The 22,299-nt window shown below is 36.9% G+C and overlaps 1 protein-coding gene across 24 annotated transcripts in view; it reads right to left on the bottom strand.

Annotated features, from left to right (window-relative positions):
- The window catches only part of NRXN1 (neurexin 1), a gene marked incomplete at both ends in the record, with an annotated part of 708,589 nt that overhangs the window by 253,635 nt on the left and 432,655 nt on the right, over positions 1-22,299 (bottom strand). The gene's annotated exons all lie outside the window — the stretch shown is intronic.

Genomic DNA, 22,299 nt, shown 5'->3' with positions numbered 1-22,299 from the left:
CTGGTGAAAGAGAGCAGTGTTTCCATAAGACACGTAAAATACATGCCACAGAGTAACTTGTTCTATAACCAACACTAATGAGTGAAATATAATAGATGAAAAATAATATTTACTGATAGTATGATCCCTTGCCAATTTGCAGGGTATTAATATGCTTTAATGTTCTTTTTATAAGTTGTGCCATAAAAATACATTTTTATAATGTATTCTTATGGAATACATTAAATCGGCTGGCATTTAAATTGAATGCCCAAAGGGGAGGCATTTCCTGAAGCATTTATTCACCTACATTAAGAAACAAGACTTCCCAGTTTAGCAACAGCTTTTATAAATGTGTGAAAATTCTTTATAGATGTATTTGTTAACAACATGAGATCTTTTTCACACTTCTGAAAGGCATTTAATAATCCTTAGGGAGACTTCTTCCACTTTCAACAAGGAAGGCATTATATTTGCTGTAAGTTGAAATGTAAGCAACTCCATCAGATTTTCTTAATTCTCCTGCAAAGAACGGTTCTTAATGTTCTTAATTAAATTTACTTCCAGTTATTATAAACCAATGGAGAGGCATGAAATAATACTACTTTGCAGTTCAATAAATGAACAGGATCCTGGGTTTGGGGCACCTCTGAGGCAGGGTACATTGAACAAATCACTAGGGGAAAACAGAGCTAGAGTAAACACTGACAAAAATAGCTTTTTGTTGTTGTTGTTGTTGATTAAACATTAACTCCACATAATAAAAGTTCTCCCTATGAATAGTTTTTTTTTTTTTTTTTCTGTATTTGTCAAAAGATTATTACATAATTTAGAGAAAAAATGTATAGGCTTTGCTTGTTTACAATATTGATTTGACCCTGACACTACTACTTTTGGAAACCAATTTTCTTAATCATGTAGTCCTCTTTATGCAACAGTTCATTTTGAGATTCTTCTTCTTTTGTAAATGGAGGCAAGGTCAGCTACTGTTTAGCACAACAATTTATTCCATTATGTCCATGCCTAAAATGGGACAATTAAAACAAATTTCTCTCTACAGAATACATTATATGTCTTGTTTCAATAGTGCATAATACATCTGTTTTCCGATATATTTAGTGGTCTATATGATATATTGGTCCATATTATCTATCATGTATTCATTCCCATTCAGCAGTTTTAGATGCTGTTGCACTGAATAATGTAATGCAACTGTCAGTTGTTGTCTTTCATCACTTTATTTCATATCATGTTACTTCATTCTATGTATGGTTCTTTCTCTACTATGGCAGACTTGCAATATATGAATCACCATAACTTCGACGTTCTCTCAATATATACTGAGTGATAGGTACTTTTTGCTATGTAAAATTAGAGGTGACAAAAATGAGCAAGACAAAATGTTACGGGGTTACTGAGTGTCCCTTCAATACATATTAACCATAGCTAGATTTTTGCATGACATATTACTCTTCTTAACTGCATGCATCAGTAAACAAGAAGTAAACTGCTGCGTGTGAAATAAATGTTTTCAGAACTCATTTGTGCAAGTGTTCTTCAAAAGCAAGTGTCATGGTCCAGAGTTTCCATATATTAATAAGTAGAGAATAATCTATGAATAACTATGTCATGAATAACCAAGATCTCATTAGAGCTATGAATCATGGAATGTGAATGAAGTGAATTAATCTTTTGATAGTAATACACCTCAAGGTCTTGTATAAAATACCACCTTTGCTCAAACTATAATACTTTCTTGGGCCACAGCTGTTTCTAGGGCAACTTGGTGCTGAAAAAGACTGGCAAGCACAGGCTGCAAAGGGTTGAAGAAAGGAGAAAAGGAATAAGACAAAGTAAACTGGAATGGAACTCAAAAAATATACAGTTGATGAGACATTTATTTCTCCATCTAATTATGACAACCTATTTTTGCCCCAAAATTTCCCAAATCAAGTAACGAGGTGAGGAATCTCTAGTGATTTTTTTGTGACTTATCTCTCCACTTTTTTTTTTTTTTTCCCTAGAGTTACAGATGGAAAGGTGGAGAAAGAGAAAAAAGAAACTAAGTGTTTTTATAATCCTTTCTTAATTTCTATTTCCCAACTCATTAATGGAGAAGAAGCTTTCAAAAAATCACTGATAGCGAAAAGGCTAAACGTAGGCCCTTCCAGAGTCAGTCTTCTCCTAAAATGCTGTATAGGATTTCCAACATAAAATGAGGCTTTGCAGTGTTCAAGCTTTGAATTCTATACACTCTGCTCTCAGCAACCGCAGAGATTTATTAATCTTACTAAACTCCTCCATTCTGGCAAACCCCTTTTGGAGGAAAAAATATTAGCTTTAGATACTTTTAATTACAAGTTTAAGAAATGATCAAAGACAAAGGGCATTTCTCAGATCCTTCAGTCTTCTTAAAAATAACTGAGTCTTTGATAAATACACATTTAAGGAAAATGATTAATTATATCATCAAGACACAGTCAATCACAGGCTAATTCCAATTTTTATGGACATTTAATGTGACAAAACTTGCTGTACCACAAAAGCTAGGACTGGCCAGTCTAGCAATTAATTATCTACACCAACTTTGCTAAGACAGCTTAGCTTTCCAGTTCCTTAAGAAAAGTTTCTTATCAAGTTTGCAAACAGGAAGTATCTATCAAATAGATCAATATTCAATCAAAATTGTAGTTCTACAATAAGTCACCAGACAGTATTTATGCAGGAAAAGAAACAAGAACTTACAGAATATTTATTTATTTAGTCAGTGTATTTTGAACCAAGAAGACTGACTCCTCCACAGACCTGTACCTGTCTTTCCATGCATTCACTCAATTCACAGGTTTAAAAGAACTAGGGTTAGGATACATTTAGGAAAAAAAAAAAAACACATGATTATTTCCCTTGTTTTGTAAAGTAATACGAGTTTGTGTAGTATATAAACATTCTTTTCAGACATGTGATATATTTCATATAGTCTTACACATAAAATAGGTATCACTAAATGATTAAAATAGTCAATAACATAGAGATCTCAAACGAAACTACATATTCTGCAACAATAAAATAAATAAATTTGTATATAACTCCTCCACGGAACTGATGAAGATACACAAACAAATAGCAAATAATTTTACTCATAGTTACCACAACTGCGTTTTTTTTTCATCATGACAAGACTGAAGATTGCTTTCTGAAGCTTCTCCTCATTATTTAACCATATTGTAACACTGTATGGCATTGACATGAGGTTGAGATGGGGCAGAGAGGGGTACGAAACAGATTCATAGCACAAAAAAATTCTACCATTTTATATCCAGTGTAATGCTACTGTTATTTTTCCTATTGCCATTCTGACAAGTGCTAAATGGTACAAAACATTTTGATTTTAAAATCTAAAAAAAGTTTTCCCATATTTGTATAGTACACAGTCATATACATGTAGTGTGTGTATATATATATATATATATACATGTATATATAAATAGCTATCCTGTTTTTAACAATGATAATTGGCATTAAGCTTGAAGAAATGACTTCTGTCATTCACCTACCACGTCACCTAAGAAAAGTAGCTTGGAAGAGTAGAGGAGGGAAACAGAAATAAAAGAGAATTTGCTCCAATTAGTTTTGATGTAAGGAAGATGAAGGTTGGAAGGATGAAACCTGTTTCAGTAGGGCTACTCATTGGTTGATACTTGGGACTAAATGAGAGACCTAAGAGGAAAAAATAGAAGAGGCCAAGCCTCCTGACAGAGCTGAAATACTTTATCTCCAGACTGAGAGTAGAGCAGAGTAGAATAGAATCGTTCAATTGGAAGGGACCTTCAAAGATCATCTAGTCCAACTTCCTGACCACTTCAAGACTAAAAAAAGTTAAAGCACAAAGCTTTAAGAAATAATGATAATAGTAATTATAAAAGTTAACACCATTTGTTATTCTGTCATGCTAAATCTGCAACACTGAGAATTAGAGAATGATTAAAATCCAAGAGTCCGTTATCTTCGAAAAGTAGTTAGTCACAGAACATGTGGAAATTGGGAAATTTAAAAACTGTACACACCACTTCGGTAATCATATAGATCCTATTCTTATTAAATGAGGACAGACATAGATTGCAACCATCAGGCTACCAATTCCAGTTAGATTTCTATTACAAAAAAAAAAAAAAAAAAAAAAAAAGTAACTTCACCTACAAAGTACGACATTTTTGATTTCTGAAGTCATGGTTATATTGTAACACAAGATGGCAACCCCAGAGGGGAAAAAATAAAAATAAAAATCAGAGAAATTGAGAAGGAACATAGGAACAAGGCCATGCATTTTTTAAGACCCTGGGGACAATTTCCACCTGGCTGCATGAAGCTGAGAGTGCAGTGGATCTCCTGATCCCAACTGATCCAGGGGACCATGCCACGCAAAGCAGCTCTCATTCTCTCAGGCGAACTTATTTATGTTTGTGGTTATTTCTCTTCTGATTCATATGGCCAGAACCACTCTCACAGTGACAGGAGGATGTAACTACTTGTGATGAAATTACTGTGGTTCCTATGCTGAAGCACCAGGGCACACAGCAGTTTTTCATCCAACAGCTATGAACTGATGATATAGCCTTAACCATGTCTCTTCAGACACCTTTCAGGATTTACTACACCTGGATCTGGGTCATATTACCTATACTAAATGGCAGCCTTAGCGTAAACTCAGTAGCCTTAATATGTGCAGAAAACACCTGTGTTTGTGAAAAGCAATGGTTCTCATCAAAATACCGCAATATCTGCTACCATAAGGAAATCCATCAAAAATTATTATCTAGTTTAGGACAAAGCAGCCTTTTATAGACTGTAAGAGTAACTGGAACACACATAACTTATTCCAATTAGCTGGAAGTCCTGACATAGCAGGTGGCAGCATTGCATCCATTACTATAATGCAGAAAATATATGGTGCATGGCAATAGGCAGTTGTATTTGTCTTGATTACAGGACCTGAAAACAGTGCTTTCTATGCTATCTGCTGTGGACAAATTATTTTTTCTGATCCTAACGTGGAAAAGAGTCTTGCACAACATATACCGGAGACACGTTCATGTTTTCTCTGTTAAATGAATGTCAGAACTATGATACTGTTATGCAGAGAGCAACTATGGAATTGTGTTAAATACCAATGACAGGGTATTGATTAGAGAATTTGATTGTGAATAGAAGTAGAAGAAGGTCAAAAAGAATTTTAGACTATATGACACTTCACAGTCTCCATAGCTAGAGAAGCAAGGATGAAAAGATCTTTCACACAAGGTATGTACATAGGCAATGGTTGCACGTGTGCTACTAGTGCATAAGAAATAATAATAAAAAAGTCCATTCTGGAAATAGTGATTATTTGTCATTATTGCTCTGTACCCTTCCTGTACAGATTTACAGTTAATTACAGATTCTAGTTAATTCAGCCATAGGACAACTGGATCTGAATTCTGTGTATGTCTCACACTTCTGTTATAACAATGAGGATTTTACAAACAGAGCAGTTAACAGCATCATTCCCATAGATGCCTGGAAGATAGGAGATCAAACATGACTAACCAGATTCACATTTTGCTGCATTCTGCAGCCTTCTACTGTTAGACAAAAAAACAAGGCTTTTTGCAACTGGGAGTGAGAGATTCTTGCCATACAGTTGAACAAGATATTAAAACCTCTGAAATAAAAATAGCCTAACACTTACACTGACTGACCCTTCAGCTTAGCAATATTTTAAAGCAGAAGATGATAGAATGTTGCAAGTGCCTAACCTAAGAGCAATATATGTAAATCATTTTTTAAAATAGCAATCACAGAATATTATGCCTTCCTCATGCATTCACAAACACTCAAGACTGTTAACAGCCCTACAGGAGGCAGAGAGGAATTCTTAATTTTCCAACCAGGATGACTGACAATATAACTAACTTCCCAGAGGTGCCACAGAGGGTGAACCACAGATGTCTGTTCCCAGTTCTGTGCTTAACACCAGTTGTACCAATAAATAAATTATATAAATATGCTCATCTGATTGCACAAAACTTACAGACAGCTACAATCACACTTTTGTATACAAGGGCAGCTTTTGGGCTAAGAAGACAGATTCTAAACACAGGTAAATATAGAGTAATATAGTCTAACATGAGGCTAACACCTCAAATGGTTGTCATTTTGAATCCTGTACATTGCCAAAAATGATAGTTGAGGACAGCTGAAGATACACAATCAGGCAACTCTTAATAAATGGATAATACTGGGGATAATACTGTTGGTGAAGAAACTGATATGTCTGGTATGTTCGGACAACCCCACGAATAAAGAATTTCAGTCTCTCCTGCAGTCTCTGCTTTCCTTTAAGACTTCCTTCTCAGAATATTGACCACCCCTGAAAGAGACTGATTTGACCCTTATGTGTGTATATATATATATATATATATACACACACACAAGTTCTTGTTTTGTGTTGCTTTGTTTTAAGGAAAGCATTACTTTCTTCTCTCAATACAGAAGTTTTGGTTACAAAAAATAAATCAATACATAACAGTTTTCCATCTATAGCAATTTTCCCTGCTAGAAACTGAGTAAATGGCCAAAAACTGAAAGTATAATCATTTCGTTTCACATGCATGAACTAGTATATGGGACAGCTAAATGCCAACTACTATCACCATCATGCCTACCAGGTTCAAAACCAGCATCTTGTTATTTTTACTAGCCACTGGGGGAAGAGAGGGGTGGTTAATTCTGAAAGCAAAAGTGGCCTGTCAAAAATTTTCTGTTATAAGAGCCCTTCATTAAATTAATGCTTATATAGAGAGTTCTCAATTTAATGGAACATTTAAGAATACCCAGCATATAAAATGATATCTCTTAAATTGCTAAAATACTTGGATAAGATTTCAGGATATGTACTTTTCACTTCGTGGGTAATTCATTTAACTTTCTTGGCAACAGTACTTAACATTGCTTACACAATTTTTACTCACTAAAGATTGTACTGCTATATTGCTGATTCACAAGAACATAAAATAAGCAGCAGTTAAGCTGCAGTGAAGGCTTTTTGCCTAGTTTCTTAAATTAAAAAGGAATGTCCACGCCATGTGTGACACATTAGCTTCCCACTGTAGCTCCCAGTGGGGGATCCTGGTCAAGCTGATAGCAGAACATTAGCTCACTGACACACCAGTATTTGTTCTCCTAGCTTCAGAGTCTGTGACAATGAAGATCATATTTTATCCAGTGGTTCAGTCACACCTGTGATTAGATAACTCTCAAAGACATTTGGAGAATCCTGTGTCTTCAACAAATCTGCCAGCACAAATGCTGTAAAAAGCAATTTAGATAGCAAGTTGAAATGGCAATTTCTCTGGAAAGTAGGTCCATAAAAGACTGCAAAATACAGCCTCCAACCATCTCTATTAGCAGAGGATCAGACCTAGATGTTCCTGGCTCCTGATACTAGACCACAGTTGACAGCATCCTTCTGTATCTACTGACATAGACACACCTCACAGTTAAGATTAAAAACAAAAAAACAAAAAACAAAAAACAATCTGGTTCCTGAAAGCTACAGCTGAGAGCACCATGAGTTAGGTATATGTTCACTCAGCCTCTTCATTATACACAGTATATGGAAACCTCATTCAATGTTGAAGTTAATCCATGAATCATTTTCTTATTTTCAAAGTATCTGAGTAATCATGTCAGAAAGAATTTTCTTGTGCATATTATCTCCCAAGGAGGAGACCAGAGGTTTTTCTTCTATATGGTGTTTAATATTACAATACACAATTAAGTACATTCAGCTTACGTAAGATTGCTCACAGCCCTACTGTGTCTCATTTTCCTCCTAGACTTTGTTACCATTCCTTAGATTGTTTTGCGTTCACATAATCCATTGGACTGAGCTTTTGGGATGTTGGTGATCCAGATAAAGATGGACAGTACCTGCATTTATATACCACATTTGCCTGCATACCTTTACTCCTGTGATAAACATTACAGATCAAATAAATCATTTTAAATTCATCAATGAAAATATGAAAGAATCTGTATTTATCATTATAATAGTTTGTGTATATACGAATTAAAACTAAAGCAAGTTCACTGATCAAAATACAAAACTTTGAACCAGCAACACTGAGTGCTAGTACTTGAAAACACTACCTGAAAAACAAAAGAAAAGCAGGGAACTGGCTCTCATTTCAAATCTGCTAGAAACTTGGTTTCCATTTCCTAGGATACTATTGCTAAGGCATCAGCTTCCTAAGAAACTGTAATCAGTTTTATCCTTACCAGAATTTAATACACTTGATCAGATAATTAAAATATCAAGACTGCAAGGTAAATGTTCTACAGGGTCTTTGCCAGTCTGACTGCAAAAGAAAACACAGAGACAACGCAACACGGATTGAGAATTAAGATAGAATGGCTCAACATAGCAATACATCCTGACTTCTTTAAAAGTTATCTATAAGCATTAGACATACACCAGTAAATTTTAAGTACTGTACCTTTATAACACATATTTAACTCCTTGACAATTATGCAATATAGCCCAGAACATTTGGATTGATGTCTCTGCTGAAACTGAAGGCAAGAAACATTTTATATATTACTAAATGACTGCCCGAGAATATTTAATGGGTTCTGATGAACACATAATAAAGGTATTTCTAGCATAATGGAAGAACCTATCCTATAGCTGTGTTTATTAGGAAATACATCACTATTAAATCTTAATCCATTCTATAAGAAAATAAGCAAAAGAGGTGTATCTGTAGCAAGAAGAATAGCTTTGCTATAAGAAGATCTAAGAATACCTCTATTTCAAAATTGGATTAGACACATGACAGAATGTGCCACACAGCAAAAAAATGTCTGTGCAATTAATCAAGGAATCTAAAATTTGATGAAATGAATGTGTGCAGAAGGGCCATTTCAAAAGCACATTTAAGTGAATATGATGGAATAAATTGAGCCTATGGACATGTGCTGAATAAATATTTATGATAGCAGTAAAATGTGCCAGTGATATTTATTATTTCAGAGTTTTCTCCTTGACAGGGTAATGATTTCTTTTTTTCCTTCTAATTACAATTCAGTGTTACATCTTTATTTTTAGTTTCTCTACTGCATATATGCACTGAACATATACTGTATGGAAAAAATAACACTTTTAAAATGCCATAACAAAATCTAACACTTCATTCCACTCTGCAAATCTGGAGTCCAAGGGAACACACCTCCACATCGTTGAATATAAATTGACCTACTACCTCAAGAAAGCTGCTAAAATACCTCATCAACAGCAAGTCTGTATCAGGTAAGAGTACTGTTCCCTGATTTCTCATTTCTTTCTGCTATCATTGAATAAAATTATACAGATGCTAAAGAAACAAAAGGACACTGATTCAAATTTTATGCCTAATAAACCTTGTTCTGAGGGATTACATGGACTTCACTGATGCAGAGATCTTGTAGCGGACAAATTCCAGACACACTGCTTTTATGCATGTTGTTAGAGTGCACTCATCATCCACTGGACTCAGTAAAATCTGGACTTTCAGGTACAATCTTCAACCCCCTCCTCTGGCATATCTTATTTGAAGCCCCTCCTCTCTCTAGAGATCCCTCCTGCCAATGCAATATGAAAAAGGATTTCAATACATGAGGAACAGCTTATTAATTTTACACAGCTCTTGAGCTATTTTGAAATCTACCCTGGGGAGTACTGTCAGCAGCAGAGAGTGATTATTTCCTCAGCTTTCTTGTCTTTTTCTATGCAATCCATCTGCTTAGCACAATGGGCACACAACCTGTGACTGAAATTTCCAAACAACATACAGTCTAAACAAACAAATTATATTAAAATTATAGCATCCACTAAGAAAGAAAAAAGGACAAAAATAATGAAGCATTGTTTAAATATATATATATATTAATATATATAATATATTCATATATATTATATATGAATATATTATATTAATATATATAATATATTTCACATATATATGTGAAAGAAAAGTAACGCTGACCTTCCCTCTGTGACTGTTGGCTCTGTTGGCACTACATACAATAAATCACAGACTCACTGCAAGCTAGAAAGCAGTGTCCCAGTGATTCTCACAAATTGTGGCCTGTGAAATCATGCTGATAAACTGCTAATTATCTTAACAGTCCTAAAGTAGTATAGGGAAGCAACTAATCCTTTCAAACAAAGCTAGATATGCCTTCATTGAAGGAAATCTTCATTCCATTCACATTCACTTATGGAACAGAGAGAAAATACCTAGCATACCAACTCCAACAATCAAACATCCAGAGCAATTATATGTATAGGAAATGGCAAACGGTATCTGTAAAACAAAATTACATGATATGAATTCACCAGTTTAAATCTAAACTCAATGCATCACGACTGCCTTTCTTACTTAATTGACATCAGACAGCATAAGCAATTGGAATTACAACACAAGCAGAGAACAATATTTAAGGGAACTGCTCCGCATATGGACCCCAAAATGTAAGCACTGATGGCTTAGAAAGATTTGATCTAAACCACTGATGGTTTAGAAAGATTTGACTTATACCAAAAGACAGGAAAGTCTCATCTATAAAGGCATGGGAGCTCTAAACTTAATGCACTAGAATATACAAAGATCAGTATTGTATGTCTTTTCTGTATTTCAGATAATTACAGTAGCTCTATAAAAATAAAACCAAACAACTGAGAAAGTATTCCATGTAAAACAAAACAAAACAACAACAACAACAAAATGACCTAGGCACTGATGGAAGGAAGAACAGTATTTGTTCAGTAAATAGCACATTTTTTTAATGCACTGTGTCTTAGTATCAGCACATCACAACAGAAAGTAACAACAATATGGAACTCTCTGAGTCTTTGTTTAATTCCTTTTCCCATTTCAGGCTGTTTTGTGATTTATGATTAGAGGCTTGTCACATTTGGGTAGGTAAAGCTACAGACTCCTGGATGGCTATTTGTCAACAAGCACAAGCAAGATGAAGCAGACAGTCCTTAACCTTCGCTGCACTTAGTTCTTGTTTGACACACAGCTGTGGGAAAAGCATCAGCCAATGAATTGCTTATGGAGGGATGAGTGAGTCATGGCATACGCTAAGCCAGCATGGAGCCTGCTTTAAGCTATGCCAATTGACAACAGAGTGTTACACACTCTGGCTGTGCCCCAGATAAGTCTCTTATATCATGGGCAAGTGCACAAGAGACACACAGGGAATTTTCAGATGGCCAATCTAACCATTGCTTGATTTCTTTGAATCATTCAAGAAGGAACACAAACGAGAAGCTGATTTACTGTGCCTTAGCTCCTCTCTGAAAAACAGGAATAACTATTCCAGACAAGCCTATTGCCAAAATATGCTGTAGCATCATAGAGATATAGGCACTCATGCAAGACTAGGGCTAATGTAGCCACTTGTTTTGATGTTGCAGTTAAGAACAGGGTTATTTCAGGAACACTGAACTGTTTATATATGAAATTTATACAAAAGTACCATTTAGAAATGATGATTGCTCTTTCCCCCCCAAATTTTTCCTTCTTCTAAATGATGTTTTGACAATTAACTGACCCCTACAGAAGAAAAAAATTAACATCATGCACTTTTTGCATATGTAAATTTATTCATATATTATTACATGTAATTCTCTTTTTAGTATTTCTTCTGATTCAAATAATGTGGAAAATGAAAAAAAAAAAAAAAAACAAGAGGTGAGAGACTACGAAATAATGAGCAGAGATCAAGATAAAGACTTGAAACAAACAGAAAATATTTACAAAATCTTGACATGTATTTATTCAGACTGTACTTGCTATGACCAACTGGGGACAAGCCTTTTCCACTTCTACAGCAGTGACTTTTGATGAAATAAAGTGACATTTGTCCCTAGTTCAAGGGCCAGCAAAAAACATATGTGACATTGATTACACTTAAACCCATCTTCTCTAAATCTAAGGCATAAGCCCTCGGACAGGTAAACTTTTTCCTACAAGTACATTGAGTAACTAGGATCTGAGCAGTCTTTGAGTCACTTACAATTTTTGTCAGTGTTAATAACTGTCTCCATACCCAAAATAACTGCCTTTATAGATGTCTAACAGATTTATCATACTTTTTTTTTTTTTTTTCCTCATTTAATTACTTACCTCTGCAGATCTCAGGATCTTTATGTTTTTTTTGTTTGTTTGTTTGTTTGTTTTTCCCCCACGTTTTGGATACTTATGTCCAATCTAAATTTTTCATTTAGCTGATCATACAACTCATAAAATCATAACCAACTGCAAACTGAGCTTTGAGCGTCCATGTTAGATATTTATGGGCCACAATTCTTCTCAATGAATGAACAACTTACTTAACTGCATTGTTTTACAGTGCCTTGCACAATAAGAAATTCGAACATCTCACTTCAAAATATTTGTTGTTGCTCCAAAATAATGTTGTTACTATTCTTTCATCACTAACTTTTCCCTCTAAATGAAATACAGTAGATTTTACTATATACATGTCAGGCATCAGCTAAAGCTGTCAGATTGTGCTGAGTGATGAAAAGCAAACTTTTTGAGGAGAACTTATGTGAGGAGATTTCTACAAAAGTTTAAAATTACCATAAAAAAAAAAAAAAAAAAAAAAAAAAGTTCTGGCTTCAGTCCTAAGTAAAAGACTGGTTTTCTACCAGAAAAAAGCAGCACAGCTGAAATGAAAGTTTGACCTATATACCCTCATACATGTACATAACACTTTCTACACAACAATTTATAACAAAAGCATATTGCATGTGTTTCTCAACCACATTACTTGAAAAATGTCTTCTGTTTGATGGGGTGTGATGTAACAGTTAATACTCCTTAGATGTAATATTATGTGAAATTTCCAAGCAATAAGAAAATTGCTTGGAAAATTTTCCAAGAAATAAAATAATGGCAGATTTCTCTCCCACTCTCTTTGCCCAAATAATGTTTTATTTAACCTCACTTGCTATAGGAGACTATTTTGGAAAATAAAGATTCACAGCATTTCTAATTTTGTAGAATCAACATTACTATTTGAGAGAAGCTCTGGATGCCAGGGCTGGTGCACATACCCCAGATCGACATAAAATCCACAGCAAGGCAAACCAGCCTGAAAAAAAACATGGGATTGGCCCTGGACAGGAGATCCAGTATGTTCTCATCAACTGGGACACTGGGATTTTAGGATGTATCCATTTAGATACAGTCAAAGTGGCTAATCTCACATCTGTTGTTTTGTCACAACTCCTAAACCTCTCTCTGTGGACACTGAATATCCAAACTCAAAATAACAGCATGATTCACATCATGCTCATATGTTTTCTGTAAATGTGGCGATTCATTATTTTCACTGAAAGTTCCCTTATAATTCTTGTCTTGTGAAATATAGTGAAAACAACCACTAACAGCATTAAACCAATTTTAAAAACTCATGAGTTTGCATAGTTATCTTCACTACTTAAAAAAAAAACACATTGCTTAAAAAAAACAACACATAGCTTAAAAAAAAACACATTGCTTTGGTGGAGAGCAACCACATCAGAAGTACAACATGCATGAGGGACATCAGATCAGACAGAGGCACAGTAGATCAGGTTATGCAGATGAAATTCTGTGTTTGAACTCAATAAGAACAAATCGGGCCCAGGCCAACAATAAGAAACGGTATCTTCTCTAGCCTTTAATTCCTTCACATCTCCTCATCTCCACTGGACAGTGAGGAGGAGCCCATGGACTTTTCTTCCCATCTCCTACTTACTTCGCAGGGCTCTCTAGAGCTGTTTTGACTGAGAAAGTCAGCCAAAACAAGTGATTCATTCTCAGCAGGTTTGCTGATGGCACCAAGCTGCATGGTGCAGTTCACATGCTGGAGGAAAAGGATGTCATCCAGATGGACCTTGACAGGCTTGTGTGAACCTCATGAAGTTCAACAAGGCCAAGTGCAATCTCCTGCACCTGGGTCAGGGCAATCCCAAGTACAAATGCAGGACATGTGGAGAGCAGCTCTGAGGAGAAGGACATGGGTGTGTTGGTTGATGAGCTCAACAGGAGGTGGCAACGTGTGCCCACAGCCCAGAAGGTGGCTGGTATTCTGGGACGCATCAAAACAAGTGTAGCTAGCAAGCTGAGGGAAGTGATTGTCCCTCTCTACTCTGCTCTCATGAGATCCCATCTGGAGTACTGCGTTCAGTACTGGTGCCTCCAGCATAAGAAAGACATGGACCTATTAGAGCAAGTCCAGAGGAGGTCCACAAGGATGGTCAGAGGGCTGGAACAGCTCTCTTTTGAAAAGAGGGTGAGGGAGTTGGGGTTCTTTAGCCTGGAGAAGAGAAGGCTCTGGGCCCCTTCTAGGGGCCTTCCAGTACCTAAAGGGGGTCTACAAGAAAGCTGGAAAGGGAATCTTTATCAGGGATTGTATTGATAGGACAAGAAGTAATGACTTTAAACAAAAAGAAGCTATATTTCGATTAGATATAAGGAAGAAATTCTTTATTATGAGAGTGGTGAAGCACTGGAATAGGTTGCCCAAAGAAACTGTGAATGCCCCATCCCTGGAGATGTTTAAGGGCAGATTGAATGGGGTTTTGAGCAACCTAGTCTAGAGGAAGGTACCCCTGCACACGGCAGGGAGGTTGGAATCTCTTGGTCCTTTCCAAACCAAACCATTCTATGATTCTGTGACTATAACTGACTCCTCCTCATGGTAGACAAGGTTTCTCCTTTTTTTCTTTTTCTTTTTTTTTTTTTTTTCTCCAAGTCTTGTCATTAATTGTAGGTGAGTTGAAGGAATAACATAAACGATGCCCAGAGAAGACCTAAGTCAATTTCAGATATGCAGAGATAAAAGAACATATTTAGAACATAGTCAACTTGCTTCAGAAGCATGTTGTTTTTTTTTTCTTGTTTTTTTTTTTTTTTTTTTTTTTTTCCTCCAGATACAGCTGTAGTAAAAGATAGCTAAGGAAAGAATTAACACTTCTCTCATTTCTGTGTAGGTGTCTAAGTGCATCCCCCACTAAGACCCCAAAATAGCAGAATGATCTGGGCAAATCTTTTATTTCTCAGACCTCCATTTCTCCATGTTTCTGTAACAAGCCCTCAAGTAAAACACCTAACTATGTATTTAAAAGGAAGATACGTCAATGTGCCATTTACGGTTCAAATATATGAAATAATAGACTATGCTTGTTCCTCAGAGGCAAACCTTGCCTCAACTTGTCTTCTGAGATTCAGGATCACAGATGCCATGTATCTATTGTATCAGTACGTTTTTCTTATCCTACCTAGACTGCACAAGCCATTCACACCCTTCAACGGGGCTATTTTTGTGGAATTGGAAAGATTAGTCTTTGCAGAAGTAGTTTTGTGCTTATGAAAATTCAGAACTGCTGTTTTCTATGGTGATTTGGTGATTCACTGATGGTGGGTCCATAGCAGAGACAGTGACTGCTCCTAAGAATGACATCCTGCCCACCAGTTTATTCTAGCTCTGCAGAGTGACTTGCAGCAACACCACTTCTCTCCTCCTCCTTTCCCAGTTTATTTTCACTAGGTATTTTTTTCTGTCAATTAACGGGGAAGAGAATAATTAATTATATTGTTCTGACCAATTACGTCTATGGTTAATGACTTTTGTTACTGAACATTTTTCAACATTTTCAACTGTTAGAGAAATTTTCATTTTTTCAGCTTACTACTGTGGAGCATATTCTCATTATAAGGAAATGTCTGTGATATATATATATATGTGTGCATACAGATGCTTGCACACAAATGCATAACAAAGTTATGAGAAAGAGTGATAAAAATTACTTTGGGCCATCCATATTGCTATTAGTAAACAAAGAAAAAGTGTAAATGATGATAAATACTTGGCCTCTCTTCTTTATGTTAGTTACTTTTAACTTTATAGAGCAGTGTCGTTATTTATAATACATTTTCTTTCATCAAATCAGATTGCTCCATTCCACTTATAATCACAGCTACATTCACAAGTCAACTTATTATCACAGCAAGATCTATCAGCTCTGCCTACACTGTATTTACAAACTAGAAAGGAAGTTGTTAGCTTAGAAAAAAAAATGCTACAGATACTGTGGCAGACCTGAGGACATCAAACTTAATAACAGAAAGATAAATTAACTGATACTGGGGAAAGACAAGAAAGAGGTCAATAATGTCATCTTGATTATTTGAAGAGGTTAAGAACTATTGCAAGCTTTGACCATGAAGACAAAAAATGAACTTCAATAAACTAACCTATATGATATACAGAAAATAAAATGATCAAGCATGTTGTCCTATGGTTAGACATTGTAATGACCATCTGTGTGAGAAAACTGATAAAATATTAGGACTATAGAATTGTTTGCCCTTACTCATGCTGGGCATAAGAGTCTAATATCAGAGTTTAGTCTAGAGAGTTTTCCCTGGATTAAAATGAAGAGACAGAAATTTCCCTTAAAGCCAACACAACCCCTTGCTATCAGTAAAAATCCATCTTTGAAAATTAGAAGCAGCGGGAAGTACACTGTATAGAATGCTAAATTAATTTCTTCTGATAACTTATTTCAAACAGTATTTGATTAAAAGACAATGAAACATGCTTTAAATCTAGAAAAACATGGTTACCACAGGCTGAAGCAAAAGAGTTATTACTGATAAGGGACAACAGAGTGTTGTTATTTATTTAGGTTTTGTAAAAGCACCCCAGTCAATCAATAGCTCTGCATGTACTGAGGCAGCAGAGCTTGTATGAAGATGCTTATCAGAAATCCATGAGCAACATTCCACTTTTGATTATAGTACTTCAGACTGTCCACAATACTGCTTAAGACTGTATGCCTCTTTGACAAGCCATATTGACAGAAATAATAATATAGAAACCACGCTTCCTAATTTGCATATCTAACTGCACAGCCAATTAACCACTATGCTGACTGAAATTGCTTTGTTATTCATTTTATTCCAATTGATGCTAATACTTTGGCAGTTGATGTGGATAATAACTGATGGAGCATATTGAAAATTTTGTTATAAAATCTGTATAATTTAAAGACCTGGAGGAAGCTGCTATGCTTTACAGCCTTAAAGTGGAAATGCCTCAGTTATATATATGTGCTCATAGCAGAAGAGCTAGTAGCTATTTGGAAACTCATGAATGAAAAGGAGATATAAAATAAGAAGACTGATATACAAACAGATTATATATATATATATATATAATATATATATATATTATATATATATATAAATAATAATTTTTATATATATATATAAAAGAAAAAGATCTAAAAACAAAGCAATTGAGACATGACAATGAGACTTTTTCACTTCTACCTCTAATATCACGTTGTGTAACAATGCTTGAACATCTGGAAACATTTACATTTGATGTTTAAACAAAATATAACCCTTTTCTGCCACATAAGTGCATTCTAAATGAGAAATGTTGTTTCATTTAAACTAATCTTAAAATACTTATTTTATTATCATTATATTCAGAAATAGCAATTCCAGCGTATGAAAAATAGAAAGTAAGAGGCCATAAAGTATTTTACCTATACCAATAAGTCTTTCTTTGCAGTGTTTTGTTTTTGTTTTTAACACAGATACTTCCATATGCACATTTTTCAAAGTTGTTTTCATTCTATTCTTCATTATGGTAGCATAAATGATTTTACTGCAGTGTTGCTATTCTTACTTAGTGAAAGCTCCTGGGGACTTCATTTGGCATCTTCACTGAACAAGAGCTGCCTGATCCAGCCCACAGAGCGACACGCTGGTAAGGGTGAGCTTGTTAGGACTCTGCTACAGAAGTTTCTCTAAACGGACATAATTTGGATGCATCCAGTGCATGCGAACCTCAGCCACAGTGGCAAAGCAGAGACTGGAGGAAGTAGGCTTAGTTTAGAGTGTGAGGCCTTCCTGTATGCCTGTGCTCCTACATCAGGTTCTAGGTAAGAAAGACTGGGGGAGGGAATGTGTTATGGTAACACACAATCCCTCTGATCCACATCAGCTGTTATCTCTGAGACTCCACTGCTAACTTTATTTTTTTCCCCATGACCTCATTTTCCACATACTTTCAAACTCTTCTTCCTGCTCAGGAACTTTGTTGCTAAAACATTTTTTCACTCAATCTGCTTGACAGCTTAAATCCCTCTATTTTTTGCACCACAAAGGACGCTAGCACCTCCCAGTCCCAAACTCCCACTTTCTTAACACCTGCCACCAGTACCCTATTCATTCCACTTCAGACACCCTCCGCTCCTCCTAAACCATTTGCCTACATCTTTGTCATTAACCTCAACCAGCTGGATACACTCTGGCCTCATGCTAATCCAGGTACTTAGATGCACCACGCCTACACATAATGCTCACCAATATTTGTTCTGCCTGTGAACACAAAGATCCCATTCCCTCCCCATTTTTGCATTTTCTTTCCAAGCACATGGACATGCAAATTTCATTAGTTACCTCCTGGGTCCTGCTCTGGCAGATTTGGGAAAAACAAACAAACAAAACAAAACAAAACAAGCAAACAAACAAAAAAAAAGAACAAAAAAAAATCTACTTTCATTTCTTAGAAAAACACCTGCACAAGAACCTCAGAGTAGAGAGAGAAGAAATAACAGAAAAACAGCCATACACTACTTGACACTCAGTAACTGAATGAGAAGTTGGGGGACAGTAAAAGGCCCAGTCCAGTAGAGAAAAAAGAGGTTTTTGCAGGAAGGAAGGGGTGAATGAGGATGGTGACAGCCATCCCTATGGCTATGCTGCAAACGTTTTACTCATTCAATGTGCAATATTCACTCCACGCAATCTATCATATTGGTGGACTCTCAAAGAAACTACCTTTCTTGTTTAAAGTTACTGTGCAAGCTGCAATCACTTTCCTTTCATGTGGACTTTGATACGTATAGTCCATGTTTTTACAATCTAATGGCACTGCAGTGAGAGCTACTCTACCTACTAAAAAAATAAAATAATTTTTTTAAAAGTTTGCATGGTAGATATAGCTATATCAAAAGTGATAACCTTTCTCTCAGATGGAGCAAGGAGACATGAACACAAGTCACCAAATGCCCCACATGCTGCAGAGACCACTGGTAAGCACTGAGCAGTCCAGGACTTACATTTGTGAACATTATTCTCTTACTTCTCTGCATTTCTCTTTATGTTGCTGATGTCATGACCCAGAAAATTACTTTCTTATTTCTTCCTGTGGTTAAACTCGATTCCTTCAGCCATGTGCCACCCTTCCAAGTTTAATGTGAGTCAGAAAGCTAAGTTAAAAAAAAAAAAAAATCATTCGGTCAAGCTTGAAAGATGTTTAATTTTAATACGTTAAAAGATTGTGTGCTGATTAACTTTTTTTTTTTTTTTTTTAAATAGTGTGAACTAATTGCTTGGTTGGAATTCTGTTTGTGTCTCTGTGAGACATAATACTGACAACTTAAACCACATGAGATCATACTACTAAGCAAAATCCAAGTAAAATTACCTGAAGAAAGTGTTAGCAGCACGATTGTGGTCTGGTTTGTTGAAAGAAGTGGCAAGAATCCAACCATGCAGGGCTTTTGGCTTTGCTTATACTATTAGCTGGAAATGGGCTGGCTGAAGGAAAACTGAAAGAATAAAAAATCAAAGCAAAGCTGAGAGGATGGGGGTGGTAGGGCCAGCTGGTGCCACGGTTAGAGGAGGAAGGTGTGGATGTCTGAGGACTGTAATGACATTTATTGAATGGATGGGAAAAGTGATTTTTTCTCCTTCCTTTGACACCACTGACTCACAATATTAGAGTGCAATGCTTTCAGGGGATCGACTAATTGACCTACCCTAAAACATCTTTTCAACTTTTAACAGGTATGATGCTACAGAAAACTGCCAAAGTAACAAAAAGGCAGGTATGAGGTCACCACAAAGACTGCAGCCTTTATGTAAAGGAAAAATGGAAGAAATGCAAAATGGAAAAATTGCAAAACTGAATGGAGCTAATGCTGAAGCCCAGCCAATGCAGGATACAAGTCTGAGAGTCAAATTCTCACTCTCACCACACTTAAACCTTCAGGGACACTGCAGAACTGCCCTTTGATGCCAGGGTAAGGAATACGCATCCACGTCACCCAGCCCTCTCCGACTGATGTTTAGAGATGTAGGGATGGGCTCCACAGGAGCTGTGTCCAACCCTGCTCAGCCAAGAAGACAAATGTTCCTGTCAGACTTGTAGAAGCAAATGGGAGCAGCTCTTTGAAGAATTAATAATGAAATGAATTAGATGTTTTAAAACACCACCCAGTTGTAGAGCTTCTGATAAATAAAGAAAAACAAGGACTTTTAAAGTTACACTCTGAAAACACTCTGGAATACCTTTTTATGATATGTAACATTTTTCATTTTGTAAAATCAGTTACTTAACTTCTGGAGAGGCTCCTAGGCTTCCCTATGAAGCCCTTAACTGTCAACTCCACCACTTCACCTTTCATTTTCTTTAGCAAGACTAATTTCCTCCAGGAGGGTTACCTTTTTGCACCACTACCCCTTGACTGGGTCCAAGGTAATGTTTTTTAAAAATAGCAAAAGGTGTGATTTTAAAATGCTTTCTAAAGAATTGGTATTTAAATGATTACATTTGCTTTTTCCCCATATTCTTTTAGCGTCCCCTAGCAAGCCCCTAAACGATATCCCCATATGTCCAGAAATTCAAAGAACAATAAGTATATATGTATATGTACACACATACGTCTCTAATTTTACCCTCTAAGCACATACAATACAGAACATGCAGCATTCTCAAGCTTGCACTGCCTGAATACACTACAGTGGAGAGTGATGGCCTAAATTTTATTTTTTTTTTTTGCATTACACCAGACATCTAACTTCTTTCTTAATTAGCAAAATGCTTAAGAAAAGTCATTTCTGTCCACTTTGCCTTTTCGAGCAGTTTAGGATTAAGGTGTATTCAACACACACTGGAAATTTTCAGATAAACAATACAAGCATATCCACTAATGTTAGCATTGCTAACCACTGGAAGAAAAAAAAAAAATCCATTACATCCTAACTACCTCGTGCCTGCAACTGGGTCATCTTGCACAGAGATGCAAAGGTTAAGCATACGATCTGGTTTTTACTTTGCAAATCTTGTAAATGACATTGCATGATCGTGCAAATGAAGCAAGGCAAGATGAGAAAATGAAGAAGAATGAAGCTGTATAATCTAATCAGAAGCTAACAAGGGTTTTTCTTTATCTTTTTTTTTTTTTTTTTTTTTTCTTCCCTCGGAGACAAAGGGAGGGTTTGGTTTTAAATCCTTAAGGCACAGTCTGGTGTTTAGCTTTCTTTTACAGCTTTTAGTAATGCTGAACATGTTCATATCTATTTTGCATGTATTTATGTATAGATTCATGTAAATATGCATGTGAAAAGAAAAACTGTAACAGTGCTGTTTAAAGGGCACTGAGGCAGCTTCCTGTCACTTCAGAAACTAAGTCCCACAGTACTGTATTTCTGAAACAAAATGCATTTACACTTCAGAAGCATTTTTATCTCTGTCCCTTTCCTGACCACTACGGTGGGCATTATTTCCCCCTTCTCAGTGATTAAGCGCTGACTTCTCTCCCGCTCCCCCGTGCAATTAGCTGACCTTTGCTTTTTAGTTCATCGACTTTCCCACCGAGGCAACGAGTCGGAAGGAGCACGATCATCCCCAGCGATGGAGCACCGCACAGGCTCGCTCCCCGCCCCTCGCTCCCCGCCGGGGTCCCTGCCCTGCCCTGCCCCAGCCCTGCCCGGCGCACGGGCGCTTTGCTCGCCTCTGCGCCCCCGGACAGGGGCAGGAGGGAACAGGGGGGGGCGAGGGCTGGTACCTTCGGGCCCCTCCTTCCCCCGTGGGGCAGCGGCTGAAAGAGACGGAGGTGCCTGGGCTGGGCTTTCCAACCCTCTCGCTCTGCAGCCGGGGGGACACGGAGGGGTCCGAGGGGGACAAGAAGGGGTGCCGGGCAGCCCCGGGGAAAGCCCCGGTGCTGGCCGCAGGCTCCTCCGGCAGCATCCTCCGGCTGCCCCCAGCCGGCTGGAGGCCAGCCGAGCCCCCCGCCGGCCCCGCACCGGGAGCAGCGGGATACCCCTAGCTCCCCCCAACACACACCCCCGACCCAGATTGGGGGTTCCTGGCCCTCCGCATCCCTTTGCCTGAGCTCTGCGGGGCGGGAGGAGGTGCGGGGCTAGGGGGGCGCGACGC

Source organism: Netta rufina (genome assembly GCF_964035555.1).
Source record: "Netta rufina genome assembly, chromosome: 3".
Lineage (NCBI taxonomy): Eukaryota > Metazoa > Chordata > Aves > Anseriformes > Anatidae > Netta > Netta rufina.
The sequence above is the reverse complement of the archived record's forward strand: the minus strand, read 5'-3'. Positions and strand labels throughout refer to the sequence as shown.